We start from the raw sequence: 13,697 nt of genomic DNA on the forward strand, positions 1-13,697 counted from the left end.
AATCACAATTTGTCATCAAAGCTGAATAAAAATTCAGTACCTAAAGCCTTGATTTACTCCTAGAAAAATTCTCATTTACTTCACTTAGCCAAGTAGGGGTAAAAAAACATGAAATGGATGAACTAATTTACTTTGGGAAAAGTTATCTGTTTAAATGGTCATCTTAGGCATGACACAATTAGAATTACATTGGTCTTTTCTCTTAATTTCCGGTCTCCCAGGAGTGTATTTATGAATCTCAAGAGGGATGCTTTTTGTCCTGTTAGCCTTAATTGCATTTTGTTTAGCTCAATGTTTTAAACAAAAAAGCTCTTCCCAGCATGGCTGAATTTATGGATCTCAAGTTTCTGTGAGGATGCAAAGTTTTTGCTATGAGTTGGCTCTTTATACATGTGAACTTTTTTGGATCAGCTACATCTTAACCTGCAAATGGAAATCTGACATTGCAACTAAGGGAAAAATTTATCATTCCAAAAGAAGCAAGAAAGGTTTTAAAGATTGAGAAATAGAAGCCAGGCTTAAGTAACATTTTCTATCACTTTGATTTCATAATTCAGCCTAAGTATGATTGATAAATTAACATAATAAAAAGCAGGACAACATCTGTTCTGCACTATGGGAATAGGAGGGAATTTTGACATTTGAGAAGTTGCTATGCAGATATTACATTCTACATGGGAACATATGAAGAGTGTTTACAGTAAAAATAAACTTCTGGTGCCTACTTGTATTCCTTTTTAAATGTACACATCTGCCTTTCAATCTTAGAACACAGACACCATAACTTTTATTCTAGATTTAGTTTTGAAATCAGACTAAAATAAATGGATGGAGTAATTAGAAATGACCCATGAGTTGAATACTTTCATGTATCCTGTTCAGTGAAATAGCTTTTGCATACTCTCACTGTACCTCCCTGATTAAAAATAAAGACATCCTCATTGTAATTCAGATAATATATGTGAGAAATATGTCCCAGCCTGGCACCAGTTTTTAAAGCTTTCCAACCTTGTATTCATTGCAAGTTAGCTAACCACTTATTATTGCTACTAATATAATTGCATGGTACATTGATTTATGTAGGGATTGCTTAATTCAAGATCAAAGCCACACCTTTTTATTCATATCTTAAGAGATGAAGGATGTAATTGAATTCATATATGGGCTGTTAAGTAACTTGCATATTTACCTCATACCTAGAACCGCTTCCTGAGCTGGTGTGCTGGCCCTTTAATCCAGGGTATGAGGTTCAAACAGGAACACCACTGAAAGGGAGCTATAAAGAGAGATAGATTGGGAATCCCTGCATCCTGATTACCCAAGATAAGAAGGCATTTGGGAGTGGAAGAAAAGGTGGTGAGAGCTAAATTAGCTGTCTTTGAGATAAAAGTTAATTTCCTTAAGAGCTCAGTTAAGACACTGTCCTGTTTAAATCTAAATGCTCACAGTAAAGGCAGCAGGCAACTTTTACGTTCACTGGAGATAATATTTATGGTTCTGGTGGGTGCCTCTGCAGAGGGGATGGCAGGCAGTGGTATATACAAACACCTTAAGAGATAAATATCTGCAGAAGAATGCAGGCCCCCTGTAAAGCATTGGGTACTGAAACAGAGAAAGAAATTGAATCATTATATGCAAAAACCTGCTTTCACTGTGAAGCTAAAAATATGCAGGATTTTCTTATGGAGCTCCAGAAATCATTATAGATGATCAGAGCGGTATCTCAGAGAAATGCCAATTACTGACTTCCCAGATTGCTCAGCATAAGTGATCAAGTGCATGTTGCAGCTGATAGATCTGCACAAAAACATTTTGCACACATGCTGAGGAATTCAGACCCTGAATATTGAAACCTACTTGTAAATAATTTGTTCTGATTTAAACAATGTGTTTGTCTTTGGAAGCAGCTGGTGTTTAACTGTTATACTGATTTTAATGTTGAGAAAGTAAACAATTTATGATTGATGCTAGCAGTAGTTCACTATGCACCCTCGTGCATGCTTAAAAAGCCTTTCATATTATGGTAAATCCCCATACACAGTACAAGAAAAGAAAAGGCAAGGAGACTTGCAAGTATTTGTGTCAGATAGGATTTTTCTTTGGATATTGCATTTTCTCTCTGGTCTGAAATGCCTTCTTACAGATGGGGCTGGCAGGAAGGCCAGGGTAGGATCCCAGGAACATTTAAGCACACTTGCTTTCATTTGGAAATGGCTTGAGCCCCAGGCAACCAAATAGTGGAAACTGATTTCAAGCACTGTTGTATCCTGTCTCTTCCCTGGCTTCCTGCCATCTCCAGCTACCCCAGAGTCTCGAAATTCTTGCCCGTTCCACTTTTCTCCAGTCCTTCCATCAAGACTTGACCAGATTCTGATTCTGGGAGCATCCTGGGGTGCAGCTGGCTGCCCCCTGCCCTGAGACTCTGGCTAGAGGTGCCTGGAGAGCTCTCACCATGGGCCAGGCCTTGGCTGAGGTGTTGGCTTCAATGCCTCTCTGTCCTTTGCTCATTGAATTAATTTGTGGGCTTTCTTACCTAGTTCAGAGGTAACTATATTGCTCAGACCTATATCTTAAGCAATGTGATCACAAGCTTACTTTGAAAGTCATGGAGACACTTGAAGAGCTTAATCTGTAATCAAAAGCATAAGAAAAGGCCTATAATTTTCTCTATATTTGATTTAAAAAAATATCCTGCCTAATCGAGGTTGAAACTCAGCATTTTCACATTCCATTCTAGTCTTGCTTGGGATGCTGTTTGCCTTGCAAGCACCCTGGTGTAGCTCCATGGGCTTCTGCCTGAATAGAGACTTCAGTCTGTGCCCTGTCATGTTTTAGAACATAATTTTTCCAATCATCTAATTAAGCAAACTGGTTCATTATAAGGAGCGCTAAGGTGTTGATTCAATTCCTGCCTCTGATTTTTTTTTTCAAGGTTGTTTACCTGTGAAGCCATGTGTAACTAAAGAAAATCCCCACAGCAAGTGGTAGAAGATTGAGAGAGAAGAGGCCTCACTATTGCATTTCTTTAAGCTTTAGTCCAAAATCTCCAAGCCCCCAAGGTTTAATTATCGTGTGCAGTCTAGTGTTGAATAGGAAAAAGGGACTGTAGCACGAAGGAAAGATTTTCACACTGATACTCACAAAAGAACAGGAGCATTAAATGAAGAAAAAAAATGTTCTAAGGTTCTCAGTGCATTTAAAGTGAATAAAAGGGAAATAACTGTCAGAGACCAAGCAAATTATGAGTGGAATTATAAATAGTGAGTTTTTATACATCTCTGCAACAAGAAATGCATCTTTTGGCTTACTGCAGCAGAATAAATACACCAGAAGAGTACAAGTTAGAGCTTTTCACGTTTTCTTAGGCCTTTTCTTTATCTTATTTCAAATTAGGTTACTGGCTTAAAAGAATTCAAAAGGTGAAAAAGACCTCACAGTATTATTCACTTTAGCACATATGTGACCTGAAGAGGATTAAAGGTTTGTTCAATCTCTATTCATAGTATTCTTACAGAATTTTCAAAGGACCTTTTAAACAAAGGTTGCCAAACAAAGCACTTCTTTTGTTGCTACTTAGCTGAGGCCTATTGTCAATTAATAAGCAGGTTTTCACTTCAGTGTAATTGGGGCTTTCAATTCCAATTACACTGCATACATATAGAAAATGTGAATGCAATATTAATAGCAACATAAATTTCTGCATATGTGTGTGTGTATACACAGATACATATGTACACATCCTCCACAAACATGTCTCCATGTAACACCACACAATACCCTTTTACAGCAGGTGCTATGTTCCACCACAGACTTGGCTGCATTTTAATTGTACTTTTAATCTGTATCTCTACAAAATGCTTTGGCGTTTTCAAATTTGATATTACAAATAGCCTGCGTAGATAATAATTATAGTTAAAGCAGGAGTAGATACTACTATGGTTACATTTATTCGAGATACCAATATAATTTTGATATTTTTACTTAATTTTATTTTCTAGACTGAAATTTTGTTGCAGTTTGAGTTTTTGGAAAAGTTTGAATAAAGGATTTTCCACACCACTTTGGTGAATTGAAAATTAATATTTATTGTCTTTCCAACCTTTTCTTGAATGAGCACATCTTGAACTGCAGTAGCTCATAATAAATACCATTTACCATGATAAAACAATCATCTTTTAGGGCAGGAAGGAAATTTCATTTTGAGATAAACACATTATGAGATTTTGAAAAATTATGTACTGTATTTATGCATTGCAATCACACCACACACCTGCAATTCAACATCAATCTACTTATTTTATTCACTCACACGTATGCATGTCTATATATACAAAGAATGCATACATATATATATATATATCTGCATGTGCATTATTGTATGTGGAGATTAATAGATGGTGAGATAGATGTAGCTATATAGATCAATACACTCACAAGGATTCTTGTAGGATTTTGACCCCCTTAAACAGAAGTGATTAATTATTGGAGGAAATACATGTGACACAAAAGGATTATATCCTTATTTGCATAATTAATCTAAGCGAAGCATTTAGTGGAAGCAGAACAAACTGACAGCTGATGGAAGCAAAAGTGCCATGTTCAAATGTGTGAGACTGATCCAAGCTCCAGTCTCAGCCAGAAAGGATAGAGGGCTCCTTATCTACCAGACGTGATGGAAGATAGGGCTGCAACTCTGCAGTGCTTACAAGAGCCAAGCCAGTGACCTGCAGATACTTGGAAGCATCAGAGTGTTCGGGAGGGAGAGCTCAGTGTAGAGCTGGCCTCAGTCTGGGGGGAGAGGCTGCACATTTCCTTGGCTAGCACCACACCATACAGCCCCTGACCAGCCTCTTCTGCAGGGAGAGGAAACGTTCTCATCATGTGCATTTTTCCCTCTTCAGAAGATCTGCTTCTAGGTATTAATGATGGAGGAAGTTTTTCCCTCCCTCATTCTAGACTCTATAGAATAAATATCATCTTTTCATCTTTCAGTTTATTTATTTATAATCTTTAAGTATTACCCAATTATTTATAATCTTATTTTAATCGCGAATTTTTATTCCCAATATTTATTATTGTGAACTAGAGGAATTTATGAATCTTTGGAGGGCAAACAGATACCTATAACTACCCGTCCTTCCTTCCTTCCGCCACTTCCTTCCGCCACTTCCTTCCGCCACTTCCTTCCGCCACTTCCTTCCTTCCGCCACTTCCTTCCTTCCGCCACTTCCTTCCTTCCTTCCTTCCTTCCTTCCTTCCTTCCTTCCTTCCTTCCTTCCTTCCTTCCTTCCTTCCTTCCTTCCTTCCGCCACTTCCTTCCTTCCTTCCTTCCTTCCGCCACTTCCTTCCTTCCGCCACTTCCTTCCTTCCTTCCGCCACTTCCTTCCTTCCGCCACTTCCTTCCTTCCTTCCTTCCGCCACTTCCTTCCTTCCTTCCGCCACTTCCTTCCGCCACTTCCTTCCTTCCTTCCGCCACTTCCTTCCTTCCTTCCGCCACTTCCTTCCTTCCTTCCGCCACTTCCTTCCTTCCTTCCTTCCTTCCTTCCTTCCTTCCTTCCTTCCTTCCTTCCTTCCTTCCTTCCTTCCTTCCTTCCTTCCTTCCTTCCTTCCTTCCTTCCGCCACTTCCTTCCGCCACTTCCTTCCGCCACTTCCTTCCGCCACTTCCTTCCGCCACTTCCTTCCTTCCTTCCGCCACTTCCTTCCGCCACTTCCTTCCTTCCTTCCTTCCGCCACTTCTTCCTTCCGCCACTTCCTTCCTTCCTTCCGCCACTTCCTTCCGCCACTTCCTTCCTTCCTTCCGCCACTCCTTCCTTCCTTCCTTCCTTCCTTCCTTCCTTCCTTCCTTCCTTCCTTCCTTCCTTCCTTCCTTCCTTCCTTCCTTCCTTCCTTCCTTCCTTCCTTCCTTCCTTCCTTCCTTCCTTCCGCCACTTCCTTCCTTCCTTCCGCCACTTCCTTCCGCCACTTCCTTCCGCCACTTCCTTCCTTCCTTCCTTCCTTCCGCCACTTCCTTCCTTCCGCCACTTCCTTCCTTCCTTCCGCCACTTCCTTCCTTCCGCCACTTCCTTCCTTCCTTCCTTCCTTCCTTCCTTCCTTCCTTCCTTCCTTCCTTCCTTCCTTCCTTCCTTCCTTCCTTCCTTCCTTCCTTCCTTCCTTCCTTCCTTCCTTCCTTCCTTCCTTCCTTCCGCCACTTCCTTCCTTCCTTCCGCCACTTCCTTCCGCCACTTCCTTCCGCCACTTCCTTCCGCCACTTCCGCCACTTCTTCCTTCCTTCCGCCACTTCCTTCCTTCCTTCCTTCCTTCCTTCCTTCCTTCCTTCCTTCCTTCCTTCCTTCCTTCCTTCCTTCCTTCCTTCCTTCCTTCCTTCCTTCCTTCCTTCCTTCCTTCCTTCCTTCCTTCCTTCCTTCCTTCCTTCCGCCACTTCCTTCCGCCACTTCCTTCCGCCACTTCCTTCCGCCACTTCCTTCCGCCACTTCCTTCCGCCACTTCCTTCCTTCCTTCCGCCACTTCCTTCCTTCCTTCCTTCCTTCCTTCCTTCCTTCCTTCCTTCCTTCCTTCCTTCCTTCCTTCCTTCCTTCCTTCCTTCCGCCACTTCCTTCCGCCACTTCCTTCCGCCACTTCCTTCCGCCACTTCCTTCCGCCACTTCCTTCCTTCCTTCCGCCACTTCCTTCCTTCCTTCCTTCCTTCCTTCCTTCCTTCCTTCCTTCCTTCCTTCCTTCCTTCCTTCCTTCCTTCCTTCCTTCCTTCCTTCCTTCCTTCCTTCCGCCACTTCCTTCCGCCACTTCCTTCCGCCACTTCCTTCCGCCACTTCCTTCCTTCCGCCACTTCCTTCCTTCCTTCCGCCACTTCCTTCCGCCACTTCCTTCCTTCCTTCCGCCACTTCCTTCCGCCACTTCCTTCCGCCACTTCCTTCCGCCACTTCCTTCCTTCCTTCCGCCACTTCCTTCCGCCACTTCCTTCCTTCCTTCCGCCACTTCCTTCCTTCCTTCCGCCACTTCCTTCCGCCACTTCCTTCCGCCACTTCCTTCCTTCCTTCCGCCACTTCTTCCTTCCTTCCGCCACTTCCTTCCTTCCTTCCTTCCTTCTTTCCTTCCTTCCTTCCTTCCTTCCTTCCTTCCTTCCTTCCTTCCTTCCTTCCTTCCTTCCTTCCTTCCTTCCTTCCTTCCTTCCTTCCTTCCTTCCTTCCTTCTGCCACTTCCTTCCTTCCGCCACTTCCTTCCTTCCGCCACTTCCTTCCGCCACTTCCTTCCTTCCTTCCGCCACTTCCTTCCGCCACTTCCTTCCGCCACTTCCTTCCGCCACTTCCTTCCTTCCTTCCTTCCTTCCTTCCTTCCTTCCTTCCTTCCTTCCTTCCTTCCTTCCTTCCTTCCTTCCTTCCTTCCTTCCTTCCTTCCTTCCTTCCTTCCTTCCTTCCTTCCTTCCGCCACTTCCTTCCGCCACTTCCTTCCGCCACTTCCTTCCGCCACTTCCTTCCGCCACTTCCTTCCTTCCTTCCTTCCTTCCTTCCTTCCTTCCTTCCTTCCTTCCTTCCTTCCGCCACTTCCTTCCGCCACTTCCTTCCGCCACTTCCTTCCGCCACTTCCTTCCTTCCGCCACTTCCTTCCTTCCGCCACTTCCTTCCTTCCGCCACTTCCTTCCTTCCTTCCTTCCTTCCGCCACTTCCTTCCTTCCTTCCCTCCCTCCCTCCCTCCCTCCTTCCTTCCGCCACTTCCCTCTTTCCTTCCTTCCTTCCTTCCTTCCTTCCTTCCTTCCTTCCTTCCTTCCTTCCTTCCTTCCTTCCTTCCTTCCTTCCTTCCTTCCTTCCTTCCGCCACTTCCTTCCTTCCGCCACTTCCTTCCGCCACTTCCTTCCGCCACTTCCTTCCGCCACTTCCTTCCTTCCTTCCGCCACTTCCTTCCGCCACTTCCGCCACTTCCTTCCGCCACTTCCTTCCTTCCTTCCGCCACTTCCTTCCTTCCTTCCGCCACTTCCTTCCGCCACTTCCTTCCGCCACTTCCTTCCTTCCTTCCGCCACTTCCTTCCTTCCTTCCGCCACTTCCTTCCGCCACTTCCTTCCGCCACTTCCTTCCTTCCTTCCGCCACTTCCTTCCTTCCGCCACTTCCTTCCTTCCGCCACTTCCTTCCGCCACTTCCTTCCGCCACTTCCTTCCTTCCTTCCGCCACTTCCTTCCTTCCGCCACTTCCTTCCTTCCTTCCACCACTTCCTTCCTTCCTTCCTTCCGCCACTTCCTTCCTTCCTTCCGCCACTTCCTTCCGCCACTTCCTTCCGCCACTTCCTTCTCTCTCTAAAAAGACATGCATATTCCTAGAATTGCTGTATCTGGGTAGATATAGACATTTTTATGCACACATATGCCTGTACAGATAGATGTGTGCATGTGTTATAATACTCCTTGTTTTACATGCATAGATATCCAATGTGGGATTTTTCAGAAGTCAATTACTTGATGACATAAACCCAGAATATATGTGTCATATGCAGCCACTGCATGCTGATATTTGAATGGTGCATACGAATGAAAACCATGTGAATGGAATCCTGTGTTTATGTCATTAGCCTAGAGGATTTCTTAACATTTAAATGAAATACCAGTATATAATTCTCTTTGACTTTTTTGTGTGATGCAGACCTTGTAAAATGTAGCTCTCTAGATGTAATGCAACATTGCCCTGAAGATTTTGAACCCATTAGAAGAACACTATTTTTGTATAATACTCTTGCTGAATGTACTGAAGTTTCCAAACTGAGTATAAATCTGACAAAAATCCTTAATGCATGTTTGTATGCAAGCTCACCCAGGAGGTCACAACCTTCCATAAAAATTCACCTTTCCATAAAAAAATTTGTTGGTTTTGATAGTATTGAAGTTCAAATATATTTTCTACTTTGAGGATGTACTGACTTCCTACTAAATCTGAGCAGGTCCTGTTGTTAAGACTACCCCTGACAAATACAACAAGAAATATGAGGTCATTTCTATTAAAATGTGACAAGATATTCTGGACATAGTTCCCATATCAGACTCAGAACTTAAATAGGTCCTACTCAAGAATTCATAATGCAACAAGTAGTGGCAATAGTCTGTAGCTACTCTTTAGGATAATATCATGGCTTGAGTCAAAAATATATCAGCTTTTGGGTCGCTGAGAGTGTGTATTTGTGTTTGTGTCGTATGGATTTAGAATAATCCCTTCTGACAAGATATAACAAATATAAGTGCTTAAAGTTTTTTTCCCCCATGTGGTGTCTACAGATCTTGCCCAAGAATGCCAGATGAAGCTTCTAAAAGTTACAAATGTTATATAGTGCATGACATTTAAGCTGAAAACCTAAAAAATTAGGTTAATTACTTCTGCTGTGTGAGAAAGAAATGGTGCAAGATGAGCTGACTTTTTTATGGCATACATATCTGTAAAAGAGGCACTTCCTTTGCTTTGGGTTTTCTCTGGGATCCTCCTTGTATGGGTGAATGTCACCAGGGAATTAATATCACTACAGCAGACCTTTGGTTTTGAAAGTCAGAAAAATGTTCAAAGTGTTGTGTAATATTTTTCAATATGATCTTAAGCAAGTTATTTCAACAAATCTCTTTGTAGTCATATAAACCAGCTCTGTCTAATAACCTGCAGAAAGAGAGGTTTCTATTTATACAACTTATAAGGATGTGTGAGCTGTGAGGGACTGCAACATAGATCAGGGAAAGGTCCAGTTACCCCAATATACTGCATACAGAAGTCCAAAGAAATTGGACTTTTAATTTTAAAATTTAATTTTAAAAGAGGAGCTCTAGACTGAATCTTAGTGCATCAGATTTTGAGTCAGCATCTACAGGAACTAGAAGCTTGAACTACAAGCTCTATCTAGAGCTTCATTTAAGAAGTTTATGCAAAAACTATCTTCTGTGACATTTTCTTGCCTTTTTGCCCTCTGTACTTTTGAACCCTGCAACATCATGTCACTATGAGATCCATAACTCAGTGCATTTGCTTTTCTTTCCTTTGTTTTCAGCCTGCCACCTGAGAATGTCTTAGTTTCTCTCACCACTGTTCTCCAGTTAAGTTCTTCACACCCTCAGGATTTTATTTATCAATAATGTCTCCCAGTCGCCTCTTTTCTACATCTACATCTACTAGTTTTTTTCCATACCAAAATCACTGCATATTTCCAATCATATTGTTTGCTTTACCAATTGCTCCAATATCCTTTGGAGAGAAGATGGCTGGAAATACACATGGTGTGTGATACATTGGCAAAACAGTGCATAATGATGATTTCTGTTTTCTCTTTCTTTACATGGTCAGGTTTGTGTTTGCCTTTTGGCTACAGCCAAACACTGAGTCAGTGCTTTCAAAAGTTTATGCATCCCTGCCCTAGGTTAATTTATAGCGCTGGTTGTACTTCTATAAGTGGAGTTATTCCCTTCTTCTGCATACAAGTGTGTATTCATCTGCTATTTTGTTGTTTAAGCAAGTGTAGTTTTATTTGATTTGTTTTGTTGTTTAACTGCAGCTTTTTGCAAGCAGGTTTATGTTTGACCCTTCCCAGTCAGTTTACAGAATTTACAGTTTTATTAGCTCCCTCTATGGTCTTTTCCACATCATTTGCAAGTACATTGAATGGTGTTAGATCACATCAAAGATGTGATTTCTGAACATGTAAAGCAAGTGTTCAAGGAGAATTTATCTCTTCTGTGATTTTTCTTCTCTGTTGTAGCTCAAAAATGGAAAAGCCAAAGCTTTAGCAAGTCCATTGCTTTTTAAGAATGTAATCCTACAGAATATGAAAAGAAAACAGTGCTTTGAACTTCTAAATACTTAAAATATGGAAAAACGTGGTTATGCAGTGTATCTTTAGCCTGTTTTCTGGGAAAAACAACAAACTTTGAGACAACGGTCTCTGTTCATCAGGACACATTTATGGAATTAGTTACTGCAATATTTTTATGTGTGTTATGTACAATAGATAAAGTTTACAGGCTTCATCTGCCAATCTGAGCTATTTAAATTTTGAACTTAGGTGACAGTTTTCCTGATCATGTTTAGTCACTTCAAACTCAGGTGTATGTCCAAGCCCTGCACAGAGGTTCTGTCTTTATTAGGAGAGGACAAACACATCTAGAGGATGCTTCAGGCCATTCTAAAACAGATGTCCCAGAAAAGCAGGATGAATCACCATTTGGAATAATGTTGCCTTATTTCATTGACTGCAGAGTGCACCTAAACAACTAGCTGGGCTAGTTGCTAACTTTTAAATTATTACAGCCAATTGAGATGAATTTTACCCCACACAATTAATTTATTCCCCATCATAGCTACAGGCTGAATTTTTGCAGGCACAAGGAGTTAGGTTGGTGGCTATTAGGTAAAAAGACATCTGCAGAATTTATTTTATCAGATAGAGACATTTCCTCTGAAAAGTTTTCCAACAAGTTTTGGATCCTAAAGACTCTCATACATGGAAAAGTAAGCACACTTGACAACTTTTCCATGTAACTGAAAATGATGCCAGTTTAATTAGGCTGATGAATTCCATGTGGAAATTCTTACTTTAGAATTAGAGGGGATTTTTAGCTTCAACTATTTCCAGACAAACATTGCTGAAATTTAAAGAAACATAAAGAAAACACCCTTAAGCAAACATATCACCTTTTACAACTTAGTAATATGTTTGCTGATACAACTCAAACATTTGATTTATCATCTCTTTTAGACAGCCACTCACAAAAATAAGTGTAAAGGGACATAGAAGTGCAGCATTGTAAACAAGTACAAAAATTTAAGATTTTTTTTGTGAACTCGATAAAAAGTCTGTTTTTCCTTTTGGTTTTTTTTTTTTTCTCCTGTTAATCAGACTGCTTCACAATGAAACATCACTTATGAATTTTTGACTTTTGAATGACTGATTTAATCCTTATAGCAACTAACTTACAATCTCGGCATGTTCCTTTTAACCCTCAGCAACATGGAGTCTAAATTTTACCTCTGATTTTATAAATTTGTCTTCCCACTAGAAGTGGGAAGTAGTGGCAACTAATGCAGAAAGGAATGAACCTGCCAATTTACTTGCTACTCTGTCTTTCGGCTCTGGTACTCCAAATTATTTAGGGATATAAACGTCTTCCTTTTCATGAGATGTATTTCAATGGCCAGATGCTGGGGAAAAGAATTAAGAGAAACAGAGAAAAGAGATAGATATCACTACTGCTTCAGCCTTCTGTTTATGCAAACAACCTTCCAGCAGTCTGTAGCATGTCAGTATGGAGTCAAAGTCAATTTTCCAATCTGCCCTTGCTATTTGTGTCAGAGATCAGTGCCAGCATACACATGTTTTTCAAACAGGCTCCTATATGTTAAATAAGGTACCTTCAGGTTGCTGCTGGCTGTTTTTCTTTCCTGCAGCTGCCTTTCATTTAATAATAACACTTAAAAAAAGAAAACCACCTACAAACCAAATATTTCACATACTAAAAAGCCAGAAGTGCAGATACCTGCAAAATGGTAAAAATACCTGTTCCTGGCAGTGGAATAAACTTTTCAAGGGGAGAGGATGTTGTCCAAGCTGGCAGTGGGTTTGGTCATGTAGGTGAAGGCAAAGACGGCAACAGCAATTCCCATTTCACCTTTCTGTGCCCTCAGGGCCTACTTGCAGCCCTTGTAGGAGTCTGAGAAGTTCAGGGCAATAGGCTTGATCCAAAGACCAGACAAATTGTTTATTACTTGCAGCTGCAGAAGAGATCTTCAGGATCCCATCAGAATAGTCAGCACCAAGGGCAAGCTACATATCACCTCTAAAACATTTGCAGATGATTCTCTGAGAGCTCAGAAAGAGAAAATCTTTACTTCCAGGGAAACCCCTCTCTGCTTCTTCTCCTGCTACATCATCCAGCCAAACTGGTACTGCAGAAACAAACCAGCTGGAGTGACTGCCATCATAAATTGTTATGGATGCTGTGTTTGGTTGTTTGAGAAAAGTCAATCTACATACATATTATTTCTCATGAAGTCATCCCATAAACAATAGGAGGGACTACCAGAATGATATAGATGTAGCCAGCTGGCCAACTTCTCTGGAAAATATCAACTCTATAGCCTTGTATCTGCTTTATTGCTCTCAAATAAAGGATTCATACCTGTTAAAAGACAATCATATCAGCATGCAAGTGATCTGAGATGTCAATATAGCACCAGACACTCATGTGAGCAGTCTTCCCATGCACTAATGTACAAATTCCAGGTGGAAATGGATTCCAGAAAGCTAAATTCTGTCCTTGGTGCTTTGCAGGAATTATCTTCACTTAAATATTCATTTGTTTAATACTTTCATTGGATAATGTGTCACTTCACTGAACCATATTCCTTGTCTTCCATGTAACCTTCCCCTGTGTAAGACAAATTCCTGACTCATCATTTGTTGTGGATGTAGAACTCCATGTCTTAGCTGATATAACAGTATTGTTCCTTATACCAGAGCATTAGCCTGGTTCCTGAGATTTACTGCTTGTCCAATGGCTACCAAGCAGAGGCACTTTTAGTGCTGCATATGTCAGTCTTTTATTATTTTATTTTGTTTGTGAACTTTCCTTCATAATGTCACCATCTTATTTGTGTCTTCCTTTAATTTACTGCTTTGAATCTGTCAGTAAAAATAATTTGCTTTTACTTATCAAAGTCTCCTAAATATCCCATGGATGAAGAAAA

This window comes from Zonotrichia albicollis, chromosome 3 (genome assembly GCF_047830755.1).
Source record: "Zonotrichia albicollis isolate bZonAlb1 chromosome 3, bZonAlb1.hap1, whole genome shotgun sequence".
Lineage (NCBI taxonomy): Eukaryota > Metazoa > Chordata > Aves > Passeriformes > Passerellidae > Zonotrichia > Zonotrichia albicollis.